The 15186-nt window shown below is 38.4% G+C and overlaps 1 long non-coding RNA gene across 1 annotated transcript in view; it reads left to right on the top strand.

Annotated features, from left to right (window-relative positions):
* The window catches only part of LOC116478560 (uncharacterized), a 191395-nt gene that overhangs the window by 23075 nt on the left and 153134 nt on the right, over positions 1–15186 (top strand). Inside the window, exons 2-4 of the long non-coding RNA XR_004250792.1 lie at positions 1481–1627; positions 3611–3756; positions 4308–4445. This is a non-coding gene — a long non-coding RNA (uncharacterized LOC116478560). The remainder of the gene's footprint in view (positions 1–1480; positions 1628–3610; positions 3757–4307; positions 4446–15186) is intronic.

Consider the following 15186-nt stretch of genomic DNA (forward strand, 5'->3'; position numbering starts at 1 on the left):
GATCTCAGCTCGCTGCAACCTCCACCTCCCGGTTCAAGTGATTCTCCTGCTTCAGCCTCCCCAGTAGCTGGGACTACAGGCATGTGCCACCACGCCCAGCTAATTTTGTATTTTTAATAGAGACAGGGTTTCTCCATGTTGGTCAGGCTGGTATCAAACTCCCAACCTCAGGTGATCTGCCCACCTCGGCCTCCCAAAGTGCTGGAATTACAGGCATGAGCCACCATGCCCAGGCTCCCCTTATTAGGAAATAGTCGTGAGACAGGCAGGTGTGAGGGGGTCCCCAGAAAATCTCTAGCCAGCCTGCGCACTGGGGTGGAGCCTTGGGGAGTTTGCCCATTGGCAGGAGACAGGAACCTGACCCCTATTCTTCCTGTGTGGAACCTGAGATACCTGGGTGGGAAGCACGCTAACAGGGCCTCTGGGCCTATGCGGTGTCCTTGTTTCCCCCTTTTCTTCCTTTTCGCCCAATAAAACCCTGTCTTACTCACCATACAAATTGTCTGCCAGCCTGAATTTTCGTGGCCATGGGACAAAGAAGCCCATCTTTAGCTGAACTAAGAAAAAGTCCTGCAACTGTAGCACATCAACATAAAATAATTCAGTGTAAACCTGAAATCATAATTAACAATAAAAATAGCTTATGGCCAAAACTACAGGTGGGATTTCACATGGCAGATGTCCTAAATGGATTTTGAGCTCAAAGTTGGAATATCTCATACCAGCTTTTACAATTATGCAACTAATTGCAGTGAGCCTAGATCACACCATTGCACTCCAGACTGGGTGACAAGAGCGAAACTCCGTCTAAAAAAAAAAAAAAAAATGCAGCTAGAGTTCTCATCCTTCATCTAGACTTTCTAGTCAGTGACCTCAAGCCTGGGTGGAAGTATAGGTTTTGTCACTGGTTCAAGTCAACTATTTTTTGTTCAATAAAGATAATATCAGATATATCAGGAACATCACTCCTAATTGACAGGGGATTACCGTCTGGTGAAACCTTGGGCAATTAATGCCTCTGAACTTTTTTTTTTTTTTTTTTTTGAGATGGAGTCTCGTCTGTCGCCCAGGCTGGACTGCAGTGGCGCAATCTCGGCTCACTGCAAGCTCCGCCTCCCGGGTTCACGCCATTCTCCTGCCTCAGCCTCCCGAGTAGCTGGGACTACAGGTGCCCGCCACCACGCCCGGCTAATTTTTTGTATTTTTAGTAGAGACGGGGTTTCACCGTGGTCTTGATCTCCTGACCTCGTGATCCGCCCGCCTCGGCCTCCCAAAGTGCTGGGATTACAAGCGTGAGCCACTGCGCCCGGCCAGTGCCTCTGAACTTTTAACGAATCCTCTAAGGCAGGCCTGACTGCGCTATGGAGTGCTGGTGAGATTTAGAAGAGATGACAGACATACAATTGAATGGAAGACCGCACAACAGGAGCTAGTTAGCAATCATCAAAATAAATATCACCATCACCCCCTCTTTTTACAGATCATTGTCTGTTAAGACCCCATCGCAAAGAAGTTAAAGAGCTTCAATCACCACGCTTTCAGGGTCAATTTGTTTCTGAAAAGGAACAGATGGGGAAGAATTATTCGATTCACAGTTGACTTTTCAGAAATTCCAAGATCTTGGACTGTAAGTAAACGACTTTGCTTATGAAATCACGAATTCCCTTTTGTAGGAAAGTAAAATTGTTGTCACTTTTCCAAAGTCTAAATACACACTCACCTTCCATATATTTTCAGCTCCTAGTCAGGGAAGAATCTGCTTCTGTAAAAGGTTAGCAAGGTGCATGTGGTTTGCCAAGTGGCTGTTGTGGGTATTGATGGTGAGGGGGAGGAGGGGGAGGAGGACAGAGCTATATAGGTTCCCTGAGAGTTACCCCGTTTAAATTGTTAGCATTAGCTGTGTTAGTCTTCAGCCTAATCAAAAGCTCGCCACAAATGTTTCAATGGAAAAAACAAAAACAAAAATCCTTTAAATGGCAGGAACAAAGCAGAAAAAGAGGGAAAATAAACAACCTGCCGTTGTGGGAGGACTCCTGCTCCAATACACAGCAGTCTCTCCCAGACTGAGCAATTCTAGGCACAGTGTACAAACAGGCAGTTGATGAGAAGGGCCACACTGGGCTGTCAGCTTCTCCATGGCCTACCTGAGGTCCATGACTCTGTAGGAAGAAGATGTAGCTTTATATTAATATTTGTACAAAATTGATGAACTAAACCAAATAGACAACTGAGAATCTGGCTCAATATCTGCCAAATTCCAACCTCACCTTGGTCAAATTGCACTGTATTTTTTCTTCTGTGAGAAAAACAAGAACGAAAACAAGTCTGGATATTTTCATATAATCTCAAACCATCTATTGAAATAGAATGAAAAAAGGCAAGGCTGGACAAGTTGGGCTTCTACTTACAGAAGAAAAACTTTGACTTTATATTTAAATATTTTAACATACATTCATGATAGAGGAAAAGATCTATTATGTTTTTGCTGCAAAGTATAGTATTCCCTGTTTCTAAATCCTTCCTTTTATTTCACCAACAATATACATACTGCCTGTATGATTGAGCAGTTATTAAGTAGGAGGAAAATAAAATTCAAGAATTGTCCAAATAGATTTTTGAAATTAGCAAACTTTACAAGTAGAAAAGAGGCTTATAAAAATGAAGTAAACAGCCAAAAAAAAAAAAGAAAGCAAATATTAAAACAAAAGTACAAGGACAGTGAGGAAAATTTTGGTTAGTGACTTTCAAATATAATGAAAAGTGAACATCTGGTCATTTTTATCTCAAAAGTAAATTTTAGCTCCACATATTCGAAAGAAAACCAAGCAGCATTAGGGCCATGGTCAGAGAAGGATAGAGATCACCTAAGACTCCAAACCACTGTCATATTTTAATGACACAATAATACAACAAATTAGATACAGTCCTAATTTGTTAAAGATGTTGAACAGCACTGACAGGACTACCTAGATGGTGGTAAGATTGGCATCAGATTAAGATTGGCCTCACTGGGTGAAAAATGCAGAAAAGTATAAAGTTTTCTGTAAATATGTAAACCTAAGTATGTATGTTTGAAAATTTCTCAGGTTACTTTTTCCCTGGCCTAGTCACAGAACACTGTAAATCAGTGCTATCGGATTTTCATAGTTCCACCCCACTCTCCCAGTCAGTATTTCTGCAATAACTGTTTCCCTGGGAAATAGTAGGGTTCCCACCTTGGCAGTGGTTGATAGATGAAAATAAATTGTAGATCCCATCAAAATCCACTACTGCCTCCAGTTTACATCACCTTTTTGAGAGACCATGATCACAGAGAGGAAGGGTAAAAGGACCTGCTAACACTCCCCCTTTTCACATTATTGTTTGATAATCCCTGGGGATAATACAGGGTATTCTGGACTCTGCTTCATTTGATATTGGGAAATCAAGGTGGAAAACAAGAAATTGTTGTAGCAAGAGCATTTAGGGGACTGATACTGTTTGATATCCATGCATCCCTTCCAAGGCCTAAGAATTCTCTCGTTAGACAGAACCCCTAGAATTTAGGGGTGTCAGAGAAAGGTTGATTCTCAATCTATATCTCACACATTCCTCTATTCCTGTGACACAGGGCTGAAAGCAATGATGTTGCCATTCATCCTTTCACGTATTCATTATGGTCTACAGCTGAGAAGGGCTATTTGGGGTTTGCTTAGCCTGATGGTAGCAGAAGAAAACCAAGAGGCCTCTCTACGAAAGCTTGCAGTAAGGAGAAAGGTAAAATGTTAAGTCTAAAGAGAACCAAAGAAATTACCTGGTCCAACCTCTTCATTTTACAAGTGGGAAAACTTGCAGAAAGTTGCTTAATTTTTTCTGGATCTGAGGCACACAGTTCATTTGTTATGATCATATGAAGAGAGCTCACATATACCATTATTAATAGTCCAAATCCTACAAGATGGCTAACAGTTTCTCTTAAAAGCCTGTTGGATTTACATTTAAAATCTATGTCTACCAATATAAACCAGATTTTTGACCTTAGTTACGTTTTAAATATTTGCAAACTGAGGGTGTGGAAAGTTAAATAATTTGCCTAGTATATAGAGTGTGCTCTGTGGATTTGATGGGTTCTCTATGTGCTTAGATAAGAGATCATCTTGCAAAGCCCTTGGCACAATGTGTGACACCACAATACATGGTACTTGATGAAAGAGGGCTAATAACAACACTATGATAATTATTGTTATTATTACGTGTCCATTTTGTGCTGCTGTAGCATAATGCCACAGACTGGATAATTTATAAAGAACTTGAATATTTTCTCACAGTTCTGGAGACTGGGAAGAGCAACGCAAAGATATTCAGTTGTTTGGTGAGAGCTGCTCTCTGCTTCCAAGGTGGCACCTTGTTGCTGCATCCACTAATGGGAAGGAACGCTGGGTCCTCACATGACAGAAGGTAGAAAGGTAAGTGCACTGAATGCTGCGTGAAACCTCTTTTATAATCCCATTCTTGTGTCCTCATGACCCAGTCACCCCTTAAATGCTTCACCTCTTAATACTATCACATTAGCAACCCTTGAATTTTGGAGAAGACACATTCAAACCATAGCACTGCTACTATTACTAGCTTCGTGCAAAAGTAACTGTGGTTTTTACCATTGAAAGTGTCACAGATGATAAATTCCTCTTCAAAAAGCTTTAGTTTCCTGTTCTTTGTTTTTCAAGACCAACTTTGTACTTCCTTGTCTCCTAACTGCCTGTTAAACAACACTTCTCGCCTTTGCTGTGCCCAGACAAGTCCAGACATGCCTTCCCGCCCAGTAACTGGCAGCCTCTACCTTCCCGCCTAATTGACCCTATTCAATTTTAAACCTTAGCCAATCGGGTTAGCTTAGATTGTGCAGTCCAACCCCAGCCAAAGGGGAAAAGACACAGCAGTAAGAATCAATTGCATTACAGATAAAAACCCCTGCCCCATCCTGCTGGGTGTGCTCTTGTGATCATGATTGAAGCAGGCAGCACGCTTCTCCAGAAGTTTGCCTTGCTGAGGAATTTTTTGCCTAAGTGCTGGTTTTCTTTGCACTGCCGAGCACTTGTTTCTAACAAAAGTAATACAAAAACACAATTACTTTTGCACCAGCCTAACACATAAAACTATCAGCTGCTCCTCTTCCGTGTCATCAGCTGCCATTAATATTCTGCTTTTAAAGTTCCTGCCTTGTATTTCCTTCCCCCACACACTTGGGTCATATTTCTTCAAGACAGCCCCCTATCCTGAGCTGCATTTTGCCTCTTTCTGAAGTCACTCCTGTGTGTGTCCCCATAATCAGCTATCAAGCCTCTGTATTTCCTTGTGCTTGCAATTTCTGGACATTAGATGCTAAATTGCTGTCATGAGAAAGTGGCAAGTATTTAACCATTATAAAACTCACTCTACCAAAACAAACAAAGCATAGAGAAATGGTTTGAAGATCAAAAGGAATGTATATGTGTATATATAGGTGGTGTTGATTCAAGTCAGAGGATTAAGTGAGTTAATGCTAAGGAAGTAATCAGCTGCTGTTAATGAGAGTGATTATCTAGGAAAATAGAGCTGTCACTATTGCTTGCCACATAAAACAGTACATTTATTATTTTTGGATGCTAACTACTTTAACAAATATCATTCGTTTATACTGAGATGTTCCCCAAAGCTGCACTTTCATTAATGAAAATAAGACCCTTCTGGATTGTCAGGTTGTTATCTTCCTATCCCTGGAACCCTTCTGAGAGTTTTCTGATTGGGATCTAAGGGATTGCTGGGTGCTCACTTTCTGTGATGAGTTGCCTCTTGTAGTAATTTCATTTGCACCTCAGAAACAGGGTAGATGGCCTGAGGTGTGCCCCACGGCTGCCTTGGTGCCATCTTAAGATCTGACCTTGAAAGATTCTATAGAATAGGGAATCTTAGAGGTAAAAATCTTAGATTTGCAGAGCCAAAAGTAAAGCTGCATTATGTGGCGGGAAAGTTATTCAGCTCTTTACCTTCTCTTCCCTCGTTTTACAGTCAAACTAATTTAGGGCATTTTCTTGACTTTATCTCCTGTCCCTTCCTCCTCAGTTGGCTCCAGTTTGGCTCCTGTCCACTTCTCTGCTAAAGAGCTCTCTTTAAAATTATTCATGATCTCTCTGTAACTAAATGAAATAAATATTTTTACCCTTTCTCTTACTTAACCTACCAACAGTATTTTTCCCCCAAGACTGAGATCTAGATCTTGCTGGAGAAGGCTCAGCTGTGGCTTACAATGCAGAAGTGGTTTTCTGAGATGCAGCACCAGAGACACTTGCTGAGAACCCTGGTAGAAATCTGTCTTCTGAGATGCCAGGGAAATAGTCTGAGGCAGATGGCTTCATTCAGAAATAATTTCAAAGTTGCTTAGTAGCCTACCAGAGGAAGCTACTGGGGGTATTGCTGACCCCCTTGTTTTGCAGAATGGCACTGCAAGAGTTGTCCACTGTAGGTACTTGGGAGAGGATGCTCAAGCTAGGGGAAAAAACTCTTTCCTCCTCCAGTTTTCATCCAGAGCCCTCTAATGACAAAGACATGAATCTAACTGGCAAATGATTACAGAATTCATCTACAGTATTGCAGAACATGCAATAAAGGGTGTATTTGGATGGGAAAAGCAACACATTATTAAGAAACATGTTGACCTAGTCAACTCTACTGAGTTTGGGATTCTCTCAGTTGTCACACAGAAATTAGTATATAGAAATCTCAAAGGAACTGTAAACTTAGTTTATTCAGGAATAAATACATGAACTTTCTCCTCAAATGGGTCCCTCTTCAGCTTCACTATCTGTTTTTTTGAAGCCAGAAACTTAGAAATAAACCTTAACATTTCCTTCTTGTTATATATCCAAAACACCATGAACTCTTGACTAATCTCTTAGCTCCTACTGAGATCTCTCCATCTAGGTTTCTCCAGCCCTGGGTATAGAGCCTAGTGTATAATAGGCAACCAATAACAATTTGATGAATTAATAAAGCTTTATATGGTAGACTAAATTATGCCCCAAGATAGATGTGTCTTATTCCCTAAAAACTGTGAGTATTACTATAGAGGAAAGAGTTTGACTTTGCCTAGAGGAAAGTTTGGCCTCTGCCTTTGGCTTTTGGGAGATAATCTATTTCATACCTGCTAGGAGTATCTTTTTTCACGGCAGAAGCTGGGCCACAGCAGATCTTAGGGTAGAACCATCCATACCTGACAGTCAAAAATTAGAGGCAGACCATGCAAGAAATTCCAGTCATGTGACTAAAGATGAGGACTTCAGATCATGATATCAAATGATCCAAAGACTGAGTTCAACCCTATGGGCCATCACTCACTCATTCAATCAATCATACCTATGTAATGACACCAAAGCTTGGGTATCTGTGAATACCAAAATACTGGACACCAAAATTCTGGGCATCAAAACTTGTGTGAGCTTGGCTAGTTGGCAATACTCCATGCATATTATTACCCATCAATGTCAGGAGAGTATTGTGTCCTGAGGACAATAGAAACTTCCTATTTGGAAACTTTCCAGACTCTGCCCTGTGTGTCTTTTCCTCTGGCTGATTTTAATGGTATCCTTTCCCTGTAATAATCCAAAGCTGTGAGTATAATAGCCTTCAATAAATTATGTAAGTCTTTCTAGCCAATTGTTGAAACTGAAAGTTTCAACTTTTGGAGCTCCCCACCTCAAACTTGTAGTTGGTGTCATTCTGTAAGGATTATACTTTCAGACCTTATGGTTTGGCTAATTCTGGGCAGTTATATGGTGAAAAGGACATTATAGATATGGTTAAGGATCTTGATCTGCGAAGATAATCCTGAAATATCCAGGGAGGTTGGTAAGTTGAATTAAGTGTATCCTTATATGAATAAGGCAGAGGGAGATTTGATACATACCAAAAAGAAGGCAATGGGATCTCTCATTGTTGATTCTTTCTTGGCTCTTCATTTGGTATTTTGCTTACATTCAGTCTCTTCCATGTGCTCTCTCTCCTTTTCCCTCCACCTTTGGTAACTCCCCGTGCCTTTGTGGAAAGCTCTCATTTCTCTCCTTAGGCTTGCCTATGTTTTTTCTCACACTTTTTCTTTTGAGTTGCCAGTCTTGCTCATCCACCCTTTGAGTTTCCCAAGTTTTATTTAGAAAGTGAGTACAAATAAAACTGCTTCAGAGCTCAGGCAATGTAGGCGAGCTTTGCCTTTTGAAAAATTTTATAGCTGAGTGATAAATCGAAATTATTATGGAGCGTTGACAGACTGTTAACTAACGCATCACTAGAGATGTTTTCACAAGGATTGCTGAACATAGAAGAGTAAATGCTTAGTGGCCTTTGTAGTTAAAATAAGTCAGCAAACAGCAACAATGAGTAAGAGCTATGGTGGTTACATAGGAAGTGGGAATTGGAATAAAGCTTGTCACTGAGAATAGACTGTCACCTGATCCAGAGTCAGGACTCCCAGAGTGGGGCAAGTACTCAGGGTCCAAGTAGGTAGGCAGCAAGAGGGTGTCTGGCAATCCCAGGACTAGGGCTTGTTAGCCAGAGAGCCAGTGGATCCTTCTCTTTTAGTAATCAGTTCCCTGTTTTCAGGTACTGGCTACTAGCATTAGCATGTAATCTTTCATTAAATAAACCAGGAAGGATTCAGTTACTAGTTTAGGGTATAGAGTAAGTGGTAGAGACTTCACCAAACAATTTACTGTCACTGCTAGGCACAAGGATATATTTCCCAGTCTCTCCACACTTCCACACAGTATGGGAGGAAATAGTTCATGCCACTTCTACTTTAGCCCATGAAGCAATCCCACACATCATACATATCCTCCACTCTTTCTCTCCATTGGATGGTGTATTGGACATTTCTTTAAAGACAACAAACGGTAGAGGCATAAGATGGAAGGGGCTTGAGTCTCCACCACTCTCTCTCTCTTTCTGTCTCTCATTTATTTGCCCTTCAAGATCTAAACTCAACTTAAAAAATACTCCCCAACTTTACCAAACATCTAAAGCAAAATAAATATCTGTAATTATCTGGAACATGACCACACTTAAAAAAAATAAACCAATTATAAAATACTTTTATAAACCCAAGTTTTAATTCTCCAATGCAGATACAAGGCTCCTGAAAAATGAGACATAGGATGACTGCTTACTGCTCTTAGGGCCTAGGACGAAACAAGACATCAACCTCATTACTTGTGAATCCCTCTCAATGCATGACATTGAATAGATTTGGAGTTGAAATAAATGCAGACAAATTAAATTGGCATACAATGACAAGCTTCTGCTCCAAGGATGAATGCCAATGTTAACTTTATCCCCTTATCCTCAGCTCTGGATTGTTTTCTCCCTCTATATAATTTATGTGTGAAATTTCTGAGGTTAAAAGGGGAGATTACAAAACTTGAAATAACCATAAAACTCACTTTCTTTGGTGAAAAGTTGCTTTGAGCTTCAATTCAGGGGAAAACACTCATGAAAAATAGTACTTCTGGCCTTCCCATTATTACTAGATCATCATCCTTATATATCTTACCACATCTGACCAACACCAGAGGGTTTTCATGCCCGTTCTTTTCCAGTTCCATTGGATGCAAGCCAGTCTCTTAATTGTGCACATGAGTGAATATATAAGTAATGCCATGGGTTCTACACCATTCTGAGAAGCCATGAGTTAGTTCTTCACCCTTCTGAGAAGGAGTCATGGCATATACATCTTCCATAAAAAAAAACTGCCACAGTGCAATTAAAGGAGAAATAAATCGTACTGTCTTAATGACAGCCTGTGAAACTGAAACCATGTAATATAGACTTCTCTGAGAAAGTAGAAATTTATATTCTTTGACAGTGTAATTATTATGCTCTGTCAAATTACTTTGCTTTTTTCATAAAAATCACTTAATGCTTCGTGCAGATATGACTTTTGCCATCAAATATCACTTTGGGGAAAGTTAATAATTTAGAAACTTTTATATTTAAAAATGGCAAATCCAATAGATACATGCAAAGCCATAACCAGATTGTCCTCGCACCCTTAAACTTTGGGGTGACTGCTTCTGCCTCAAAGTAAGGCTCCAGAGAGAACAACTGGATTGCACATTAAGAAAACTCTGTTTGGTATTTGGAGGTCAGAGTGTCAATAACAATATTGGAAATAGCTTAAGAGGGTCTTGTGACTTTTATTTAGAAGAGAGACATTTTCTCTCTAGTAATAACTTTTGTCTTTTCCTTTATGACATTTCAACTGAAAGATCTCATTTTTTCAAAGTCTATAGTTTCCAAACTGATATTTACTGGTAAGCAAAATGCATTTTCATCTTTATGGCAGAAATTATAGTAATAATGATCATTTTATCTGGCATTTACTAAATGATTAATACATGCCTGACACTCATCTAGGTTTTTTACATATATTATCTTACTTAATTTCTTTAACAACATGAGAAAGTTTATGCCATTATCCCATTTTATAGATGAGAAAATAGGAGTGTAGTGATATTAAATAACTTTGCCAAGGTCATGAAATTAATGTGTCCCACTGTGAATTTGTATCCAGATGGTCTAAGTCAAAACCAACCATTGTAGTCACCATGCTTTACTGCTTCCCCATAATAGCTATTGATTATGGAGTGTTTACTCTTGAGTACATTCCACTTCTTTTTCTTTTTTTTTAATTGTACGTTAAGTTTTGGGATACATGTGCAGAACTTGCAGGTTTGTTACATAGGTATACACATGCCATGGTGGTTTGCTGCACCCATCAACCCATCATCTACATTAGGTATTTCTCCTAATGCTATCCCTCTCCTAGCCCTCCACCCCCTCAAAGGCCCCAGTGTGTGATGTTCCCCTCCCTGTGTCCATGTGTCCTCATTGTTCAACTCCCACTTATGAGTGACAATGTGCAGCATTTGGTTTTCTGTTCCTGTGATAGTTTGCTGAGAATGATGGTTTCCAGCTTCATCCATGTCCCTGCAAAGGACGTGAACTCATCCTTTTTTATGGTTGCATAGTATTACATCGTGTGTATGTGCCACATTTTGTTTATCCAGTCTATCATTGACAGGCATTTGGATTGGTTCCAAATCTTTGCTATTGTGAACAATGCTGCAATAAACATACGTGTGCATGTGTCTTTATAGTAAGATGATTTATTCTACTATAAATAAATGTAAATAAATAATGGGACCCAGGAATCCAATTACTGGGTATATACCCAAAGCATTATAAATCATTCTACTATAAAGACACTTTTTTTCTATTTGAAACTTACAACAAATGAGATACAGTGCAAATCAAGGTGCAGCAAGATACAGTGCAAGTTTATGTGTATTTCAACATCTAATGTTCTAGTAGTATAAAGATAAATTTAAATTTATCTTTAAATTTTTGAATGCTAGATTGCTTATCTTAATGCCCTTTTTGGTGATCACTGTAGAATTGGAAGCATCCGCTATCTAGGAGAGATATATAAATGAATAATTTGGTGGGTTTTTCAAGTGTATTTGTGGTGATTATATTGCATTTGGGTCTTGTATCTTCAGTAAAAGAAGCCTTGAAGCACTTCACATAAGCGTTTTAGTTAACTCTCTCCATACTCAGGACATAAGTATATCATTTCTATTAAGGCACAAATGTGGGAAGCAAATCTGAGGCATTAAGGACAGATCCCTGGCCTCATGGGAGTGACTTATTGATTATGGTGGAGATGGGTCTGTGAGAAGTTGAAGTCAGAAACAATACTCAAGAAACCCTAATGCTTAAAGTTCTCCCAGCAATAACTAACTTTCATAGAGTCCAGTGACCTTTTGATGATCAACTCATCAATACATTTTTATATAATAAAATATCCTGATTATTTTCCCTGTCCTCTTTTCTCGACTAGAATATAGGTCGGAAACAGAGGAGAGGTGTGGTGATGAATAGAGAGATTATCTCTTTTCTGAATGCCCCTAAACATTTCAGTCAATCTCGAACCACTGCCAGTAGACTCTTAGGCACCTTTAGTTAGAGTCACCATTTCTTTTGTTATCATAGGAGCCTGGCTAGTTGGTGACTTTCTAAAAATCATGCTACATTTTGAAGCTATTTCTACCGAGTCTGCCTTCCTTCTCTCCTTTCACAGGTGTCAGATTGTCTTTGTGGTTTGAAGGTTCTCTTCACCTACTCCCATTGTCTCTGTTTATCTTTCGCAGGTGTTTCCTCTGATAAATCTCTTACAAAACTCACCCCATGTTGGCATCTGCTTCTCAGAGGACCAAAACTAACTTATGTGAGCTCAGATACTTAAGTGATTACAACCGTCTCTTGAGCAATATTATCTTTTGTCCATAAATTAAAGTTAGCATTTTTCTTTTAATGATATGCACCACATTATCTAATAATTAATTATGCACGGGCTGGCATCCATCACTCATTTAAAGCCTCTAAGAATGGAAACCACTGGGCCCATTAATGTGTTGTCCACCCGTCTTTTTCTAGCTACCTCCCACCAGTCAGCAATGAAGTAGTCTATACCCTTTCTTTTGTAGTTACACTCAGATCTATTTTGAGACACTGACACTTGCTAGGTGACTAGAAAAAAAAAAATCCTTCTTAGTTCCTTCCTATCTGAAATATGGCATCAAGAGACCATAGTTACTAATAATGTATTGCATACTTTAGTAAATCTTAAGTATTCTTATCCTCCCACACACACATATACGACGTAACTTTTTGAGGTGATAGATGTGTTAATTAGCTTGATTGTGGTAATAATTTTACAGTGTATACATATATCAAAACACCATGATATACATCTTAAATACTTTCTTAGTTATCAATTATACCTCAATAAAGCTGGGGGAAAATAATCGAATATGACAAACAATATAAAACACTTAGCACTAATGACAGGAATTTTAAAGAGCTCAACAAATATCTATTGCTGTTACTAATATTAAGATAGTTCTAGCTTTCAACAGACAGACCTTTAAAATCTCATAACTATAGAATTGTAAAGGTGGTTAAACTCTTCAGAAATCAGCTGGTGAAACTGAGGAGATGCAAACTCTTGATGACAAACTGAGAGTTGGTATCATGTGAGAGAAGTAGAAAGATTAAGCACCAGTTTTGTCTCAGTCCAGTCATAACTCAGTGTTGCATAAATGTGTTAGTGAGAATCCAGCCAAATCAGATTTCCCCTCAAAATTCATTATAAATCCCTATTGAAAATAAGCATATAGACCTATAAAACCAATTCTAATTAGCCTTTTTATTCTTTGCTAATAAAACTTGAAACTTTCATTTGACCCAGTAAAACTCTTTATAACCTTTTTTAAAAAAAATCCTCCTTTAAAAGCCATTTTATATGTTCTAAGTAAAATAATTACTGACTTATAAAAATGTATTCCTAATTCCATAATTACTTTATTAAAAATTGCCATCTCAATAATGCTTAGTCTGAGATTTGTCTATGAAATAAATTACTTTATTTAATGTGTACTGTAATTTTCTCTCAAATAATAACTTAGGAATTGTAGAGAAAGTGATGTGGGCTGAGAAATTCTAGTGTATAATTTTGGACATGATCTCTCTGGCACAAATTAGGCAATACTCAGCATTGATTGCTATGAAATGAGGCTGAAGTCCATTGCTCAAGTGCTGGGATGTGTGTGTGTGTGCATACATGTGTGCTCACATGTGCACGTTTGTGTGTGTGTACAATTTTGCTTGTCATCTATCAATTGATACTTTGGTTGCCTACACATTTTAGCTATGGTGAGTAAGGGCGATATGAATATAAATGTAGAAACAGCTCGAATATCTTTTTTAGACCCTATTGTCAATTATTTGGGGTATATACCCAGAAGTGGAATTATTGGATTATATGGTAATTCTAGTTTTAATTTTTTGAGGAAATTCCACGCTGTTTCCCACAGAAGCTGTACTATTTTACATTCCAACCAATACTGTACAAGGATTCCCATTTCTCCAAATACTTGTCAAAACTTTTTAATTTCTTTTGTTTATAGTAGCCATCCTAATGAGTTTAAAGCAATATCTTATTATAGTTTTTGATTTGCATTTCCCTAATGATTAGTAATGTTGAACATCTTTTCATGTGCTTTTTGGCCATATGTGAATCTCTTTTAGAGAGATGTCTATTCAAGCTTTTTGCCCATTTTTGCACTCAGTTGTTGTTTTTGTGGTTGTGTTTTAGAGTTTTCTCCGTATTCTGGATATTAATCTTTTATCAGATATATAATTAGTAAATAGTTTCTCCCATTCAGAGGATTGTTTGTTTACTCTTCAGCTAGTATATTTTGATGCACATTTAAAAAAGCATTTCATGAAGGCCAATTTGTCTACTTTTTTTGTTGTCATTATTGCCTGTATGTTCGGTGTCATATACAATAAATCATTGCCAAATCTAATGTAATGAAGCTTTTGGCGTATGTTTTTTAAAGATTTTTATAGTTTAAGGTCTTATATTTAGCTCATGAATGTATTTTGAGTTAATATTTGTATATAGTGTTAGGTAATTACAAAGAACTGCATGTTTCTGTCCCCTCAAAATTTACATGTTGAAACCCTAAATCCCAATGTGAGAATATTTAGAAGAGAGGCCTTTTAGAAGTAATTAGGCCATGACAGTGGAGGCCTCATGAATTAGTGTCTTTATTAAGAAGCAAACAAGCAAGGAGCTAACTAGTTCTCTTTTTATCATGTGTGGATATAATAATTTTGTAGCCCGCAACCTGAAAGAGGGCCTTCACCAGAAGCCGACCATGCTAGCAACTTGATCTCAGACTTCCAGCCTCCAGTAAAATGAGAAGTAAATTTATGTTGTTTATAAGCCACCCAGTTTGTGGCATTTTGTTGCAGCATCCCAAACTGACTAAGACAGTAAGAGTCCAACTTCAATCTCTTGAATTGAAATAATCAGCTTTCCCAGCACTATTTGTTGAAAAGACTGCTGTATTCCTATGAAATGATCTTGACACTCTTGTTGAAAATCATGTGACCATACATGCAAGTGTTTTTTTCTTGAATCACTAAATGTTTTGGTTACTACACCTTTAGAGCAACTTTTGAAATCAGCAAGTATGAGCCCTCAAGCTTTGTTCTCCTTTATCAAATTGTTTTAGCTAGTCAGAGTTCCTTGAGATCTCATATGAACTTCAG

This window comes from Hylobates moloch, unplaced genomic scaffold (genome assembly GCF_009828535.3).
Source record: "Hylobates moloch isolate HMO894 unplaced genomic scaffold, HMol_V3 SCAFFOLD_3, whole genome shotgun sequence".
Taxonomy (NCBI): Eukaryota; Metazoa; Chordata; class Mammalia; order Primates; family Hylobatidae; genus Hylobates; species Hylobates moloch.